The sequence below is a fragment of the Bactrocera latifrons genome, unplaced genomic scaffold (genome assembly GCF_001853355.1).
Source record: "Bactrocera latifrons isolate USDA-ARS-PBARC rearing strain unplaced genomic scaffold, ASM185335v1 scaffold_0, whole genome shotgun sequence".
Classification (NCBI taxonomy): Eukaryota; Metazoa; Arthropoda; class Insecta; order Diptera; family Tephritidae; genus Bactrocera; species Bactrocera latifrons.
The window spans coordinates 1,537,121-1,556,051 of NW_017534406.1; the positions used below are offsets into that span (position 1 = coordinate 1,537,121).

The following is an 18,931-nucleotide window of genomic DNA, read 5'->3' on the forward strand; positions in this document are numbered from 1 at the left end:
AAAATCTTATAATACAATTAAATAAAAATATGTTAAAAGAACAAACAACACTATATAATTTAATACTTTATTTAACTATGCTCGTTTTAGAAGTTTCATATATACTTTCCCAGGAAGGTTGCCACTAATTAAATATTTTTAATAAGTAAGCCGTAACCAAATTCATTTATATACTTTGGAATATTATCTATAGAAGTATTTGTAAATTTGATATATTACAACGAAGAGGTTGCCACCTATTTAATACACTTAAGTCAAAAAAAAAATATTAAAAGGTTAAAGAGGCACTATATAATTAAATAATTTTTTAAAATATGTGCGTTTTAGAAATTTCATAAATTTTTTTTTCGTGAAGGTTGCCACTTAATAGTTTTTTTCTTAATAAAATAAGGAGCCATCAAATAGTTATTGAACTTTGTAGGCTTTAGAGATTTTATACTGAACAATTAATTGTTATAGTCATGCTATCTATTTGCAGTTTGATAATTTATATAAATGACAATATTAGGTAATATAAATACAAAGGTTGTCTTTAGTTTTCCACGCTGGTATCTAAAAACTTTATTCAAAAGTTTCACATTTTTCTTGTTGTACATGCTCAGATGATATATGAGCGCTTTTTGTGTTGTTTACAGTAACTAAAAATATTCATTTCCGCCAAAAACTTGAAATATAATCGCGAATATTATCGTGCGATTATTTTTCACAAATTTAGAAGTGGAGTAACTGGGCAACAGTGCATCGACGAATTTTATTCGATTTTTAGCGATGAATCTCCATGAAGGACCAGTGTTTGTTTATCGACGGTACGGTGAATTCAATCGAGCTCGGAGCTCACGTCAAAACGAATTTCGTGAAGGTGGTCCAAAATGAGTTCTAGTTCCGGAAACTATCGCTAACTGTTATTGCAAGGTCGTAATTTGTCCACGTTGGATCCCGTACAATTTGTCAGTCGCCCAAAAAAGGTTGGTGTGGATTAGTAGAAAGAAATGAAATAAAATACGACAGCGGTGCTTTGAAGCAGAATTAATTAATTTTTATTTTTTAAACTAGGAGGTCGATATTTTGCGACACCTGATGAAGCAGTTGATGTGTTCAGACTACATGCTTTGAAGATACCTCAATCAGAGGTGCGAAACTGCTTCGACAATTGATTAAAACGCATAAAAAAGTGTATATCTTAATAGAGAACATTTTGAAAGTCACTAAATTGATTTTCGAACATTAATAATTGTTTTTGTTTCCTAATCCCGAAATATAAAGTGCATGCTGGGACATATTTCGATTTAATACTTTAAGGAATATATGGTCAACTTATTAGTAGTAAGCTATGATTAGGAGACATAAAAACATTACAGAAAGGTTATGGTTTATAAAGGGCTAATGACACCATTGAGGTTTTGCTCCAAGGCCAGAATAGAAGCGAGATTGTCCGCATAGGCTTAAGAATTTATATGTTGCCATAGAAGAAAGTCTAACGGTGTGATACCACACGATCTTAGTGGCCAATTGACCTGCCCAAAACGTGAAATTATCTGCTCACCGAAGTATTCTCTCCATAAATCCATTGATTGATGCGATGTGTGGGAAATTGTGTCGTCTTGTTAAGGAGGGAGCCTGCTTTAGAGGTTTAAAAAAATCGATTTTTTTTGGTGGAAAAGAAATAATTGATTAAAGCGATATTTCTAGGATTTTTAGTTATATATTTAAACATCATTCACAAATTTTTTGGATACCAAATCTTTGATATTCTGCCTTTGCGAAGCAATTACCCGATGCATCTCACATTTCTATCAGAAACTAAAAATTCGAAAGAATGCATATTTTTTACTAATTTGTCTTTTGGTTTACCTGATAAAAATTCAAAAAAAAAAAAAAAAAAAAAAAAAAAAAAAAAAAAAAAAATTGAAAATTTACAAAAAGTTGAAAAAAAATGTTTTTTGACCAACAAAAATTTACTTTAATGTTGTTTAAAAATAGTTTCAAACTTGACTTTTTTTAGTTTAAATAGATGATAATTTAATGCCAAAGATGTTAAACTTTGCCCCAAATTCCATACGACGTTTAGTTTTTTTTTTTTCTATTAAGAAAATTCGTAAAAATGAAAAACCGAGAAATAGCGCGCCAAAGTTTTGCTTTCTACTCAAGCGCTTATACATCTGCTAGACGCTCGTTCACTATTTCTCTTCTAGCTTCGAAAATATTTCGAATTCCCATCTATAACTTTGGGGACATTAGGGGTTCCTGTGAACGGCGCTGAATCGACTCTCCACAATCTTCGTGTACTCGTACACTCTCAGCTATGGCTGCTATATTTTTTTTCAATAATGAATGCTGGGTCTCAATATGGGTGATAAAACTGATGAAAAATATTTTATACTTGAATGAGAATGATTTGAGAAAACTGAGTACAGCCAAAATCGCTGAATTTAGACCAATCAAAAATAATGAAAATCGGTACCAAAGATGTCTTCAATATATAAATACACGCACATGTACATATAAGTAAATCAATACATATTAGATTTATGCTTAAGCTTACTTAGCGTATAACCATTCGGCAACGATTTCAAAAATGTTCGGCAATTAATTAATTATCTAATGGATTTAATCGAATATGTATTTAATATACAAATAACACACAAATACAGCTAATTGTAATGAATAACATTATATGTTTGTATGTGTGTATGTGATCTAAGCTTCGTTTATGGTGGTCTAATTTATGAACGCCTTAAATATGTCTCACTGTCTGCACGTGTGAATGTGTGTGTTTATTTGTAGACAAATTTATAGCCACTTGTTTGCGGCATTATAATTATGGCAATTTATGAGCCTAACGGTTTAGTCAACACCAAGTTTGGCAACCACAAATTACGTTAAGTAATTGAAATGTCTATCGGCCTCCGCAGAAAAAGTCCGTCTTGAATGCTAATATTTCAGCTGTGTGGGAGACAGCATATTCAAGGGAGCCTATTGGTGGGGTTGGGAAAGTGGAAATTTTTTTCGGGGGGTCTTTTCATGAAAGCATCAAAATAGACGGTAAATTCACGGTTTGTTGTTTTGTTAATGTAGAACACAGTCGCTTGGGACAAAGCCTTTATTTTAAAGACTTCTTTACTTTAAATTTTCCATGACACCTTTGTTAAACATAGAACAAATATATCTATTTTTTTATTTTTAATATCTTAACATTGAAATAAGTATGGAAAGCTGCAACTCACATTTTGGTAATTTTCCTAATTTTTCGGAACCACGGAGCTGGCCTGAAAATGCTTGAACGTGTCAATGTTGGTTCTACAATATTTTTCTCCCCATATTCTATTAGTCAGGACTATGGAATTTTCATTAATTGAAATCAGATGGTATGTAGTAGTAGTTTTCCGTCAACTTTAGCTTTCGACTGCTGGACCAGTGTAGTATTCTTCAGACAGAAGTGACTGCTCTTGGTCAGTAGCCGGTCTACTATGAAGCGCAGCTCTTTTAGGGAGGTCAGCATTTATTTCGACAGCAGAGCGCCAATTCTTCCGCTGATATGGCATATTGCGTCCGAGCACTGAACCAAGGAGCCTTACTTGCGCTTAGCAGGCTTTGGTCGATGTCCACCGCACTGTGACTGCAAGATGCTTTTTGGCCTAGAAGGTCTTCTGGAGATATACTGAACTGCTTTTCTCTGTCAAAATTCATCTTGCTGCCAGGTTCTTACTGGGCACTGCCCAAAAGGTATTTATTCGGTAGGGTTAAAAATCTTTCCGATTGGAAGTTTTCAAAATTGTATGGAAGAGAATGAGTTGTAAATATCCAGCCACTTTCTCTTTCATTGTCTGGCCTAAGATCCTGTTGTACTATATGGACTGAAAACAGTTTGTTCTAAAAAACCAACGGTTTTTAAAGGAAAAACTGAATCGATATTATATTCAGAATACTTCATTTGCAGAAACGTTCTCTAACACCTCTATTCCGATTGCATGAAATGTCTGCATAAATGGTTTACTCCGTTGGTTTGCTACCATGAGTCTAGAGCTGGGTATGCAGAAAACAGAAGAAAATTGAAGAGAAGAGAATTGATATCGCTTTAGGAGAATGTGAGATTACTTCACGGCCATAGTTGAAGTACCTTAGTGTAATAGCGGACTCAAGACTCAAATCCAAGGAGTACTTGGAAAATAAGACATGCTATAATGCTTTATCAGCCGACGAATTTTAATAGCTCAGGTAATCAGATCAGTTATATTTTATGCGGCTCCAATATAGATGCAGACGCTAGACGTGAAATTAAATCAATTAACGAAGTGCATAGGCTTTCTGCAATTCAAGTGATGAATGCTTTCTGAACCATATCAAACGACGCTGCTGATGTATTAGCCAGTATGGCACCGATTGACTACCAGGGACGCGAATGTACAACTTATCAGAGGCGTCTACTGCAGCTAAGAGAGAGGAGAGAAACAAAAGCATCACGGTGGCAAATTTCACGCAAAGGACGGTGAACTCACAGCCTGATTCCGAACATACATTTGTGAATAATTGGACAACATGGCGACCTGGATTTCCACCTAACCCAATTATTCAGTGGCCATGGGTGACTTAGAAACTACTTATACAAATATCGTCACGACTTTTGTTCATATTGTCCGACGCATACAGAGTTTATAAAAGACTCTGAACACATATTCTATCATTGCCCTCGATTTTCAAGTATAAGGGAAAAGCTGAAAACCGCACTTGGATGTAGTTTCACGGTGGAAAATTTGACTGCACTTATGTGCGAGTCCTCTTTAAAATTGAAAGCTGTCTGCGAAGCGACAGATCCAATTATGATAAGATTGAGACATTTAGTGCTTACGATAGAGGAGACTTACATGTCTTCTTCTCTTCCATTAAGTAATACTTAGTCCAGTTCTCCCGTGGTAGAGACATGAGTTTGGAGTAGGTTAGGTTTAGCGAATTAAAGTTCCACACTCCGGCTTTCGATGCTCCTCCTACTAAAAAAGGAGCGAAGAATATGAGAGCTGATCGATTTCTCAGTTAAAATCTCAATGTAAAATTAATTGAGTAATTTGGTTGTGTGAAAAGATCAGAAATAAGGTAGTATATGCTATTTTGAAGCAAAATACCAAACGCAGCGCCATCTGCCGTCAAACTTTCTACTAAAACATTTAGGCGCACAGTGTTGACATACATTGTTTTGTTTTCCGTATATTAAACAAAATCGGTACTGCCGTTAAATAATTGAAAGGCATGTAATGACTGACAACTGTGTGCAACCGTTAAATCATTATGTAATTGCATACGGTTGACCACTTTTAGAAAACTAAATAATTTCATCAATAGTTTAGGGAATTTATTAAAAAAAAACAAAAACAAAAAAAAAAAAATTCTGATTATTAAGTTTGCGTACACAATTTAGATTATAAATTACTTTATTGCAAAACCAATGTAAGTCGATATTGTTTTCATTTTGTTATTTATGCCACAAACCGCTTAAAAAGTACATAATGCCAACATATAGATACAGGCGATCCTTGATTTGATTTGCATAAACATTAACTAACATTTGTGCAATTAATGTTATCACGTGCGAAACGGCGCCGAATGAAATTCACCACAGCAACATACAAACGCACACATAACGGCTTCCAATGCTGCAGCATACGCTCGTAAATATCCATGTGTGTGTGTGTGCTGTTTGTGAAATTATAAATTGGCGCTGCGGTTTTATTTGTGGAAAAATCTTCATTTTGCATTTGACATGTGATCGCGCGCTGCTGATTATGCGCAAAGCCGCAGGCAGCACCAAACAATACGTACATATGTATGTCTTTATGTATACAACAACAAATCTGCAAATGCGAGCGCTTAGTTTAAACAAATATAAATATGTATGTATATGTAAGTGTGCGTTCATGGCCATGGGTCCGGCCATTTGAATTGACGAACGCGACCACCTTTTTAACCACAACCAAACAAACGCAGCAACGCCGTCAATTCAGGTTCAGCGTCAACAGCAACAACGAATAAAATTAAATCAGCCAACAACAATGGGTATCAGTAATGTCAGCGACACCAATTTATTATGCATGGCAATATGTAGTTAGTTGGCCAACAACCGCAAAATGAACAAATCAAGCGATGGCGATGTGTTTTAGTGTTTGACGCTTAGCAATGAACGGTGTTTAGTTTGGAGGTGTAGTCGTACCGCTATTAGAAATTAGCCGACGTCAATGATGGATGCAAAACAATTGCTTTAAAGTATAATCTCTGCCAAATTTCGTGGAGATATCTCATCAAACAAAAAAGTTCCCATACATTTACGTACAGTTTGTATGACAACTATATGCTATATTGATCCGATCTAAATAATTTTTTTGGAAGATTGTAACATTGCTTTGGAAAATGGTTGGTGCCAAATTTCAGGAAGATATCTCGTCAAATAAAAAAGTTTTCATACAAGAACTTATACCTGATCGTACAGTTTGTATGGACACTATATGCTATAGTTGTTCGATCTAAAAACTATATTCCAAGATTTTAGGGTTGCTTTGGAAAATAGTCATTGTCGAATTTCGGGAAGATATCTCGTCAAATTAAAAAGTTTTCCATATAAAAGCTTGGCCTCTATCGTTCAGTTTGTATGGCAACTATATGCTATAGTTGCCCGATATCGGCGGTTCCAAAAAATGAGCAGCGTCTTAGAGCGGAGTGAGCGTGTGCAAAATTTCAGAGCGAAATCTTGAAAATTGAGGGACTAGTTTGGACTGTATATATGTATACCCTGGTTAGGGACTGTATAGACGGAGTCACAGACTGTCCGACAGAGATGGCGCTCATGACGCTGCTTATTTCCACTCATATATTTTTTATGGGATTCCGACGTTTCCTTCTGCATGTAGAATTTCATATATCCTGCTCAGCGTATAAAAGTTGATTTCATCAAAACATATGCAATCCTTCCTGAGTTATAAATGGACTTTTTTTATATGTAGAGGAAACGCACAGTATATTTGGACTTTCTTAGTGCAAAAATTTAATGAAAACTATATTTTGGATAGAATTTCATAAATGTGAAGGACATTCTTTTGGTCAAATATTACACATGCTATTCGAAACCCTCTTATATCGACAATAACGCACCGAATTGTAACTGTCAGATCAGTTATAGCTAGTTTATAAACCTACACCTAGGTTGTTGTTGTTGTAGCGTCAAAAAACATAAACATTCCAGGAGTGATTTAGAGATATTGTGCTGAGTTGAGATTTCCAGATCCGATCCAACCCGATTGTAGTCTACGGCCTACACCGAGGCCTGCCTTGACGCAGCCGAGAGAATGTAGTCTAACGAAAAGAGAGTCACATGACCTACGTTGTCGACAAAGAAGCTATTTTCTCATTATGTTTCGGCCATCAGAAGTCGTCATAATAAAGTAATGATTTCTCGCACTGTATGGTTTGGTTGTAGAAACTTGCTAGAATTATTTAGTTTTTAGATGACCGATATTGACTTTGAAAACTGAAACTACTAAAATAATTTGAATGCAACGTCCTCTAAGTAATGTTGCCTCAACTTGCTCAATAATGCCTTCATCATACAATCCAAACAAAATATTGACTATTTGTGGGAGGAGGAGAGCTTAAGCTTCGTTCCATTAGAAGGCCTTCCATAATTATTTCTTATTAACTTATCAACTATTATTTACTATATATTCATTTATTAATATTTTTATTTTTTTATCACCTTAAACGTCAAATCCATCTGTTTACTCTGACAACTACTTTGCCAGCTATCGCTTAAGCAAATTCTATACTCCAAAAAAATCACCCTATATTAATTTTATTGCTGAGCATGCATGGCTTATGTATTTAAGCAAACTTACATAAATACTTACACTCACTCACACGCACACTTGTATATAATGTTGATAAGCATGTAAATGCGTAGCTAAGCCATTCGTCGACACGTTTTCATAATTATCAATTAATTACACAGCAAGTATTATGCAAACTAACTATTTACAATTTAAATAAACATTCAACAACAAAACACAACAACAATTCGAAGAACCATGTCATACAGAACAAAGCAAAACATTAGCAAATCTACAACAACACGCACGCACACAAATAGCCAGACATTAGAAGCATTAGCCGGATAATAATGTTTACATTGTTTAGTGGCCGTTAGGCGTTATTTCAACCAATTACCTACATACATACACATGTATTGCACAAGTATTTATTTAAAATAAATCAATACACGTCAGTGAAGGCATATGTGTGAGTATGAAGGAAGCGGGAAGCGAGTGCCATGATTAAAATCTAAATCATTTATATATGTATATTTTTTGTTCGGGGTAAACTCCGCAACAACAGAACTAAATTCAGTCAAATTGAGCATACTGTGTCCAAATTGATACAACTTAAAAGATAGAGCAGTTTATATCACAATTTTGTTAAAAGCAAAACAATTCATAATTAAAAATATGTTTTTGCAAGCATAAGCATGTGTTCCAAACTCTAAGCAAGAAATTTTTATTTAGGTGAGATACAAATGGAAAATTCATTATTTTTCGATTCACAAATATGTATGTCTTTCAATCATTTTTGAAATTATATCTCTAGTACAATTCCTTAGATTTGTAACGGCAATAACATTTTTTTTTTTTATTGAATACATGTATTTGCAATCTATTCATAGAACAATAAGCAAATTAGTTAACTATGGAAATTTGACTTGTATTATTGATCTCCAGTGAGGCCAATAATAATATATTTATGTATGTACATAGCTACATTTACATTTTGTTTAACTTAATTTAATATTAATTAACTTCTAAAGGGTAGATCTAGTACATGATGCCTTTTAAGTGGAATGATTTCATTGGTTTCATCTAATAGCGTAATTGCCAGTAAGTTTTCATGATAACTAATTCTGCGTAAGTATGCCGTACTGAACCTTTTAATTTCATTTTTTATAAACGGAATATTTAGATCCGAGTGTATGGCTTTATTCGTGATGTACCAAGGAGCATTTGTAATTAGTCTTAAAATTTTAGACTGATATCTTTGCAATATTTCTATATTTGAAATCGAGGCTGTGCCCCAAAGCTGAATGCCATAAGTCCATGTTGGCTTTAATAAAGCTTTATATAATAGGAGTTTAGTTTCGAGATATAGAGTTGATTTAGGTCCAAGTAACCAATACAGTTTTTTAGTTTTCATTTTTAGTTGTTTATTTTTGGCTTGAATATGAGATTTCCATGTTAGGCGCATTTGGACAAGCAAGCCTAAGTATTTGACGCTGTCAAGTTTCGGAATCGTACTATCATATATGCGGCAAGGAGGACAGGCTTTTCGCATTAAAGTGAATAGCACGTGTATAGATTTATTTGTATTGACCTTTATTTTCCAACGATCTAGCCAGGACTGTCTCTCATTCAGTTGTTTCTGGACTAAGTAGGAAGCTTCAATTGGAGATGGATTTGTTGCCAGTGTCGTCAGCATATGTACCAATAAATACGTTTTCAGTTTTTGGCATGTCTGCAGTAAAAATTGTATAAAGGACTGGTCCGAGAACACTTCCTTGAGGTACACCAGCTTTGATGTATGTTATGGCAGAGGTTTCATCATTTACTTTGACATAATATGATCTACTAGCGAGATACGTGATGGGAAGATTTTTTTCATTTTATATAACCATGGTGCCAAACTTTATCAAATGCTTGTTGTATATCCAAAAACACAGCAGAACAATATTCTTTTCTTTCAAAAGAGTCAACAACGAAATTTATAACTCGATGGCATTGTTCAGGTGTGCCATGATGTCGGCGAAAACCAAATTGGTGTTCAGGTCTTATGTTACTTTCTTTGGTATTGGCGAAATTCTACGTAAAAATATCCTCTCAAATATTTTTGAGAACAGCGCCAGTAGACTGATAGGTCTATACGAGGTTATCTCGTTTTCTGGTTTGTTGGGCTTGGGAATCATCACAATTTCTGCACATTTCCACTGCGTAGGGAAATGGCTTAACCTTAGAATTGAACTATATATTAGTGTCAAAAACATAATACCTTTTTTATGGTAAGCACTTAGCTATTTTAGCATCGATTTTGTCATATCCTGGAGATTTATTTTTGTCAAGCTTTTCGATTTCACTACAAATTTCTGCAGGTGTTATATATTTGATTGGCATTGACAATTGACATGGGGCATCAAGAAATTGAAGAACATCGGAATCGTAACCATTATTAATTGTAATAGGTGTAAAGGTTGTTTCTAAATGTTTTGCATATGCATCTGCCTTGCTCTTAGCAGATCTACACCATGCATCATTGCAGTCCTTTATTGGCACATTTCTCTTTTTTGGGCGTTTCAGGTACTTCTTAGCTGTACATATTTTGTAGTCATCGTTACTATTGTCATTTAGATTTTGAATATAATCTGAGATTGATTTATTTCTAAATTCTTTAAGTTTATCTTTAAGTTCACCTGCAGCCCTATTTAGTATAGTCTTGTCTGCTGGGCTTCTAGTATTTTCTAGTATCTAGTATAACATATTTTTTCGTAACACTTATTTCACTCTACTGAATTGTTTATTACAATAGTACATAATTATATTATAGCAGATTGGATTTTGCTTCATCATTTCCTCAAATGTTTTGTGTGTAAAACGCGTAGTAGAAAAGTTTTTATAATTTTTTTCGGGCCTGATAATGTACCTGATCCGATGGTTTACAATATAGATAAAAACGCTGTAAGACATAAATCTCGAAAATCGAATTTGAGAAGAATTACGACCGAATATGCAATGAATAAATATATTTGTCAAAAAAAAAAAAAAAAAAAAAAAAAAAAAAAAAAAAAAAAAAAAAAAAGGATTTATTTGCTGAACACACCTTGTATATATCGTTGTATAAAGTTCTCTGTTCGCTGGGAAAGTTTCATTTGTAACATTTTTGGGATCGTAGTATCTTCAGCAGTAAACACCCCTGTTAGCTGTTGTTTGTGTTTGCAAAATGATAACCACTTGACTAACTCATTAAACTGATATGACTCTGGTTATTCTAGTTATCTTATACATATAACTATTTTTATACTAATCATATGTCAACTGGTCGGGTGCAGTTTTTGCTGCCATATGTAAGCAGTTTATCAGTTAATGCACCAGAAATATTATTTACTTAATAAATTGAAAGCTAAACGCTATTTTATTATCAGAGCCAGGCAATAAGATTTCTCCAATACGGTTCTACCGATTGACTTGAAATCATCACATGACCTTCTTAGATATACAGTGGTGGCCTTATGATTAGAAACGATATTCTAGAAAAAATCAAATCACTGTACACTTTTTTTAAGGCGAGCACTGTAAATTATAAGCCCCGTAATTCGTAGTATAGACTATGAACATTATTCTTAAATAAACACGTGACTATTTGCTGATTGGTTATGGAAAAAATTAAAATTATTCCACCAGAGGTGTGTTTCTTGCCTGGCCAATTAGAAACGCGCAGTTCTTTCTTTTGATTCTCGGATATTTTGAACTTAGCGATAAAGTGAGTATACTTCAATTAAATAACTTTACATTAAAAACGCTTTAATTATTAGAATGGCTAAAAAGAAGTCATGTACAAATAAGGGAGTTAATTGCAAGTGCTATCTAAAGAACGAATTGTCAATATAAGCTATCGTACAAAAGTTTGCTTGCTTCACAAAAAAAAAAGGTATTTGGAGCTATTCATTTGCATAAAAAAAAACAAAGAAATTTGAAACCCCTTCCAGGAAGACCAGTCTTCGAGAAACCACTCTAGCAGAAGACCGGATGATTTGTAGTATGAGCAAAAACAACTCTTTAGAAAGATTTAGTAGAAATCTGAGCTTGGACGATAAGAAGGCGTTTACAGGAGTCGGGACTTTGTGGGTGCATTGCATGAAAAAAATCGCTTGTATCAAAAAAAAAAAAAAAGAAAAAAAAAAAAAAAATTAAGAAGCGGTTGCGATTTGCAAAGGAAATGCTGAAGAAAAAATTTCCAATACAGAATTAGAGCTCTGTGGAGTAACGAATCTAAGTTCAATTTATTCCAACGCGACGGAAAATCGCAGATAAGACGTCCTCCCAACATGTCGCTTAACCCCAGGTACCTTATGAAAACAGTAAAATACGGTGGCGGATCTGTTATGGTTTAGAGAGAGTTCGAACAGCACATCAGTGCAAATATGCCAAAAATTAATCCAAAGTTTACCGTGAAGGCTAGAAAATGTTGTTAAAAATATGGGATATCCAACAAAATAATAAAAATTTATATATATATACATGTAAATAAAATATATTTTTACAAAGATATAACAAAACAAGGAAAACCGTAATCCTCGGGTGCACACAAGTTATAGATACCTTCATTGGTACAAGTTTTCCTTATTAGAACCTGATTTAGATCGTTCAGTTTGTATGACAGCTATATAGAACAATGGTCCGATATCGACGGTTCCAACAAATGAACAGCTTCTTGTAAACGTGTCTAAAATTTCATATTGATACTGAAATTTTTCGCGTATTGACTTATCTCATCACGCTGATATTTTACAAATATATTTTTCTGAGTGTTGGAAACTTCGTAGCAAAATTAATATATCCTTTATATGTTATACTTTCAATAAGATTTAGTTTATTAATAGATATAACTCTTAAAAAGACAGCCCCGGTTTAGTACTATAAAACCAGTACATAATAAGTTAGCCTGATAATTGCCAGATGCTACTTATCTTTAGTTGAAATAGTAATAATTGGGATATATACTATATTTATGAGAATATGATTTTATAATAGGGTAAGATATCTTATTCACTTAATGCACTGACATTGCTTAATGCAACTATGTATATGTACATAAAGGGCGATCCACTTCGAGGTTCTCAACTCTTTTAAAGAAAAACGCCAAAACCTCAAACTGAATGGCGAATGATTATTATTATTCAAAAGAACATTCTACGTCTCAGATGGTCCAATAAAAATAATATTCAATAAAATATTATATAGTATGTTGCCGCTAGAGAACTTATTTTAAATAGTTTTGCCCAAGATAAATGCTCCTAGTCTATTTACTCATTCAATCATTTCGCTCTTTCGAATTCTTTTCTTTTCTTCTTTTCTAACATTCTGGGAATATTATTCAATAAAAGATATTTGTTAAAAATAAATTACTTTTAGTTCCGTTTGAAAAAAAAAACAAGTAAGGAAGGGCTAAATTCGGGTGTCACCGAACATTTTATACTCTCGCATCAAATACCGTGTTTGTGTAAAATTTTATTCCCCTACCATCATTGGTTCCTAATGTATATATTATACAGAGAAGGCATCAGATGGAATTCAAAATAGCGTTATATTGGAAGAAGGCGCGGTTGTGAACCGATTTCACCCGTATTTGGTACATGTCATCAGGGTGTTAAGAAAATATAATATACCGAATTTCATTGAAATCGGTCCAGCAGTTACTGAGTTATGGTTTTTGGTCCATAAGTGGGCGACGCCACGCCCATTTTCCATTTTTAAAAAAAGCCTGGATGCAACTTCCTTCTGCCATTTCTTCCGTAAAATTTAGTGTTTCTGATGTTTTTTGTTAGTCGGTTAACGCACTTTTAGTGATTTTCAACACAACCTTTGTATGGGAGGTGGGCGTGGTTATTGTCCGACTTCTTCCATTTTTGAACTGTATATGGAAATGCCTAAAAGAAACGACTTTATACAGTTTGGTTCACATAGCTATAGTAGTTTTCGAGATATGTACAAAAAATTTAGTAGGGGGCGGGGCCACGCCCATTTATCCAAACAAATTACGTCCAAATATGCCCCTCCCTAATACGATCCTTTGTGCCAAATTTCACTTTAATATCTATATTTATGGCTTAGTGACACTTTATCGGTTTTCAGTTTTCGCCATTTTGTGGGCGTCTCAGTGGGCCGATTTTGCCCATCTTCGAACTTAACCTTCTTATGGAGCCAAGAAATACGTGTACCAAGTTTCATCATGATATCTCAATTTTTATTTAAGTTACAGCTTGCACGGACGGACGGACAGACGGACGGACGGACAGACAGACATCCGTATTTCAACTCTACTCGTCACCCTAATCACTTTGGTATATATAAGCCTATATCTGACTCTTTTAGTTTTAGGACTTACAAACAACCGTTATGTGAACAAAACTATAATACTCTCTTTAGCAACTTTGTTGCGAGAGTATAAAAATCGCATTATAATTATTGATAGTACGAAAAATATTACTCATACGCTATGTTGTTCCAAATATAATATTGTTGTAAATGCGTTTAATACTCCCTGAACAGGGTTACCCAGATGTTGCTAGTACACATCGGGGATACTGTAAAGTATATATATAAATGATAAGCGTGACTGAGACTGAGTCGACTTAGCCACGTCCGCTTGATGAAAATGTTGCTCAGACACCCTGTCTCTCCTGTTTATCAAATAAGATCGGCCTTTTGACACATTTTACTCTCTAAATTAATTATTTAATTCGTCTCGAGATGAGCTAAGTTGACTTTTGTGATCACTCTTACTCTATGTTGATGTAATAATTCTCTATATTTGGATTCATCCACCTTACTTTCACTATAAAAATTCAGGTGCAAATATGTCATTATCTACGAATTTAAAATTAAATAATGCGGCTATGTACATGCAAACTAAGATTATTATTATTTAGTCTGCTGTTCAGTTGTCTCTGTGAGCACAAATGAAATTCCAAATCCTGCAGCTGGTTTATTATAATTTTGAAATAGTAGCGTATTCAATTTGCCTCACTCAAAGCCACTTTGGTGAAGCAATAAGGTCCTTTAAGCCCGTGTAGACCAGTTCATTCCGGCCAATCGCTTTGCACTGGCACTCATGCTGCATGCAACATTTAATTTTGCACTGAAGCACTTTTGCTTTGCAGTTACTTCCAGTCACTAATTTACCGTTTTTGTATTTCATCTGCATTGAGTCCCATCGAGCTGAATTAAATTGAGTTAAAGCTCATGTTGCAGTTAAGTTGCATAACATGGCGTAGCGTGGCGTGGCATTGCTATTTTCATTTTCATTTCATTGTAGCATAAATTAGTTTGCGGTCAACAACTACAAATTTAGTCACTACAGGGCTAAAGGACGCTTGTTGGAGTTGGCGCTGTCGAAGCGGTGTCGAATATAAATTATTTACATTTTCAGACTCGTGGTCATAAAGCAAGTCTTCACTCGGAATTGGTTTATTATACCGTTTTGTCTGCTGCTGTTGTTAGTGTTGTTATTTTCGCGATTGTTGCAACTTGTAATTTAGTTATTATTGCGGCGTGTTATGATGATATCGTTGTCAATGTTGCATAATGACGGCACATTGACGGCTGTCGTGTTTGTATTTATTCAATGCGATTCCATTGTTAACACAGTTAAAGTGCCAATCAGCAAAGAAACCGCAATCGGTGCAATGATTTTGTGTCAACTTGTACTTGCTGTAGCGGAGTGAGAGGTGAAATGAGTGATCGATACTTAAATTTTTCTGTGGAAGTGCAAAATCCGAACTTGGGAACGACGCTGTACCCGTCATCTAACTCAGCCGAGTCTTTTACGGTCAGCGGAAGAATTCGATCTGAAAAGTTGGAGACATCCAAGAAAATAAACAAGAAGAATCGACTACTTAACATGAACTTGACCATTCACCAACTCTAATCAGCTGAGTTTCGAGTTATGGTTCGTACTTAGTACCTTCCAAGATATAACTTAACCTAAAATTATCATTTAGGAACCATAAAAAAAACTCTTGTATTCCTTCAAAATATTTCGTACAATACAATGGCATTGGACTTCCGAACTCTGCCTCAACACTCTGGTTCATAATACCGTTGTTTCTAAGCAAAATGACATTTTCAACTATTTTCTTAGAGTTTACAAAATTCAAGTTCAGTTGACTCTTAAGAAAATAAACGGAGATCCACGAAATTTCTGTCTATGATAGAAAGAGACGAAATATTCGATTTCATTATGCATGGTTTATTTTTTATGATTCGCCAGCCGCCTCAGATACAAACAATGGAAATTCAAGCAAGTTTGGGACAAGCTTGAAAAGGAAGTGAAAAACTCTATAGGTGTAAAAGGGTTGCGACTTCAGCCATCAAGGCAAAGCATTATATCTGTAGAGAATAAGTCCAGTTTTTAAGAACAATATTAATTTAAAGCTAGTGGTTAAAATTACATTAATACACAAGGCTACGAATCTTAACCGAAGAATCAACGTTCTAGACCGATCAGAAGTCGTTGACCACTTTAGAAGGTAGTTTCGTATGGTGCAATATTGAGAAGTGGAACATCAATGAATTTTAAGAGCTGAAATATTGAACACGGTGTTGGCAGAAATAAATATTGCATACATATCCGCAACTTTCCTTTATTGCACCAAGGATTGTAATATATATATATAAGCAATTTCCAGAACTTCCAGGATCAAATATATTGTTACAATAAGGACATATACTGACGTCTGAAAAAAAAAATCCATAAAATCACTTATGAGATATGTGATAACCTGAGAAACTGGCGATATACATAGACGAGGGATGGATTTACAAAGATCAAACAGAAATAATAAAGTAGACAAAAGTTGATACAAACAGTATGCTTCAAGTGACAAGAGAGTCTTTAAGTAAAAGCGCATATGGATAACAAACAAATGGTCATTATTCTTCTTTTCGTTTGGTATACAGTGGCCAAGTCGATAGCGTCCGACTTAAGTTTTTGGTCTTAGAGCTATATATTCTAAAGAAAAGTAACTCGGCGGTGTATTCTAGATGAGTGCTACGCTAGGTTAGGTTATACCGGCTGCCTGTCATCAGTAATGCCAGATGGTGGTTCATTATTAATACCAATTGAGGTTGTCGTGTAAATTTTAGTCGCTTCCATATTTCCTGAACTTGTTTTTTAGCCAAGTGGATGGTACTTTTGGCAATTTCACCAGTTGTGATATTATTGCTATACTTTCCACTAGGCTTTCTATGTAAATATTTTTGGTACGTTTTCTGCGTTATCCCCTTTAGTATATTCTGCTAAGTTTGCATCTTTCAAATTTCATAGAGATCTGTGCACTAGAACCAAAGTTAGAGCAAACAACAGCGAACTTCTCCCATGTGCCCTCGAGTGCGTGCCGACCGCTCGTGCGCGATTATCTCAAAATGATGTTTTTAAAAAAGGACCGTTGTGGTGAACAATTTTTCTCAAGAGCCATGCGACCTGTCGGTCTAATTTTTTTACTGGCTACTTGAAATCGAGTGTCTCATACTTGAATGATGGATTTTTTATTTGATATAAGGAAGGAAAAAACTGAATTTTTACACCCACAAAAATTGCTATTTTCAATAAAAATCTTCACCACTTGCTTAAAAATGGTTATTTCTCCAAATCATTCATTCGTAGTATATAACTCCTTAACTATCTCAGCAGCATATCGGACCGCATCTGCCAAAAAGATAGCGCAGTATTCCGACAGTATGAACGTTTTTAAAAAAGGACCGTTGTGGTGAGCAATGTTTCCAAGAACCATGTGACCTGTCGGTCTAATTTTTTTACTGGCTACTCGAAATCTACAGTGTCTCATACTTGAATGATGGATTTTTTATTTGATACAAGGAAGAAAAAAACTGAATTTTTACACCCACAAAAATCGATATTTTCTATGAAATCTTCACCACTTGCTTAAAAATAGTTATTTCTCCAAATCATTCTCCTTAACTATCTCAGCAGCATATCGGACCCCATCTGCCAAAAAGATAGCGCAGTATTCCGACAGTATGAACGGTCGTACGAGTTCTAGTTTCGGGCGCTTACTCCTTCAAGTATTAGGGATTCGCCCGTGTAAATGTTGAGAGTTATGCTGGTGGATCGCGTGACCTTGCGCCATTGAGTGATATTTTACTCATAATTTACTCAGAGTATTTCTTTTTCAGAGTCTATCAAATATTTTAGCAGTTGCTTTGAATAAATTGAAGTCGTAGATAATTTCATCTATCTTAGAACCAGAAGTAACCACCAAAACCCTCAGCCTAGAAATCCAACGCAGTATAACTCTTGCTGACAAGTGCTACAAGGAACTGAGTAGCCAATTAAGAAGTATAGCCCTCCCTCTACTAACAAACGACAAATTCTACAAGTGACTTATCCTCCTCTGGAGTGTGGCAAAGGTATCAGGCGAAAACGCAGCCCACTTAGTATCCGCTGTGCGGAAGGAATTAGTTGAAGCTTGCGATGCAACTATGCGCAGGACGAGATACTATAACAATCGAAAGCCAGTATACTGGTGGAACGACGAAATCGCTAAGCTGAGGAAGCTTTGTCACTCAGCTAGACGCCGCCTACAGCGTAACCATATAACCTTTCAGAGACGTCTGCCACAGCAAAAAGAGAAGAGAGAAGAAAAAGCATTGCAATGTGGCAGCAAYGGTGGCAAACTTCATGCAAAGGACGGTGGACCTACCGACTGATTTCGGACATACATTTGTGGATAGGTAGACAAGATGGAGATCTGGATTTCCACCTTACCCAAATACTCAGTGGTCATGGTTGCTTCAGAAGCTACCTATTCAAGTATCGTCATGACTTTAGTCAATACTGTCCGACGTGTTACAGAGTGTATAGAAGACTCTGAACACGTGTTCTTTTATTGCCCTCGGTTTTCAGGTATAAGGGAAAAGGTGAAAACCATCCTTGGAGGTAGTATTACGGTGGAAAATTTGACAGCACTTATGTGCGAGTCCTCTGTAAAGTGGAAAGCTGTCAGCGAAGCTGCAAATGTAATCATGACAAAATTGAGACATTTAGAACAGATTAGGCGTCAGTCAGTCCGTGAAATAGAGGAGACTTAAACGTCTTCTTCTCTCCCATGAAGTAATAC

General features: G+C 35.0%; 1 protein-coding gene across 2 annotated transcripts in view; it reads right to left on the reverse strand.

Annotated features, from left to right (window-relative positions):
- LOC108978818 (rapamycin-insensitive companion of mTOR) overlaps positions 1–18,931 on the reverse strand; it is a 265,251-nt gene that overhangs the window by 226,599 nt on the left and 19,721 nt on the right. The gene's annotated exons all lie outside the window — the stretch shown is intronic.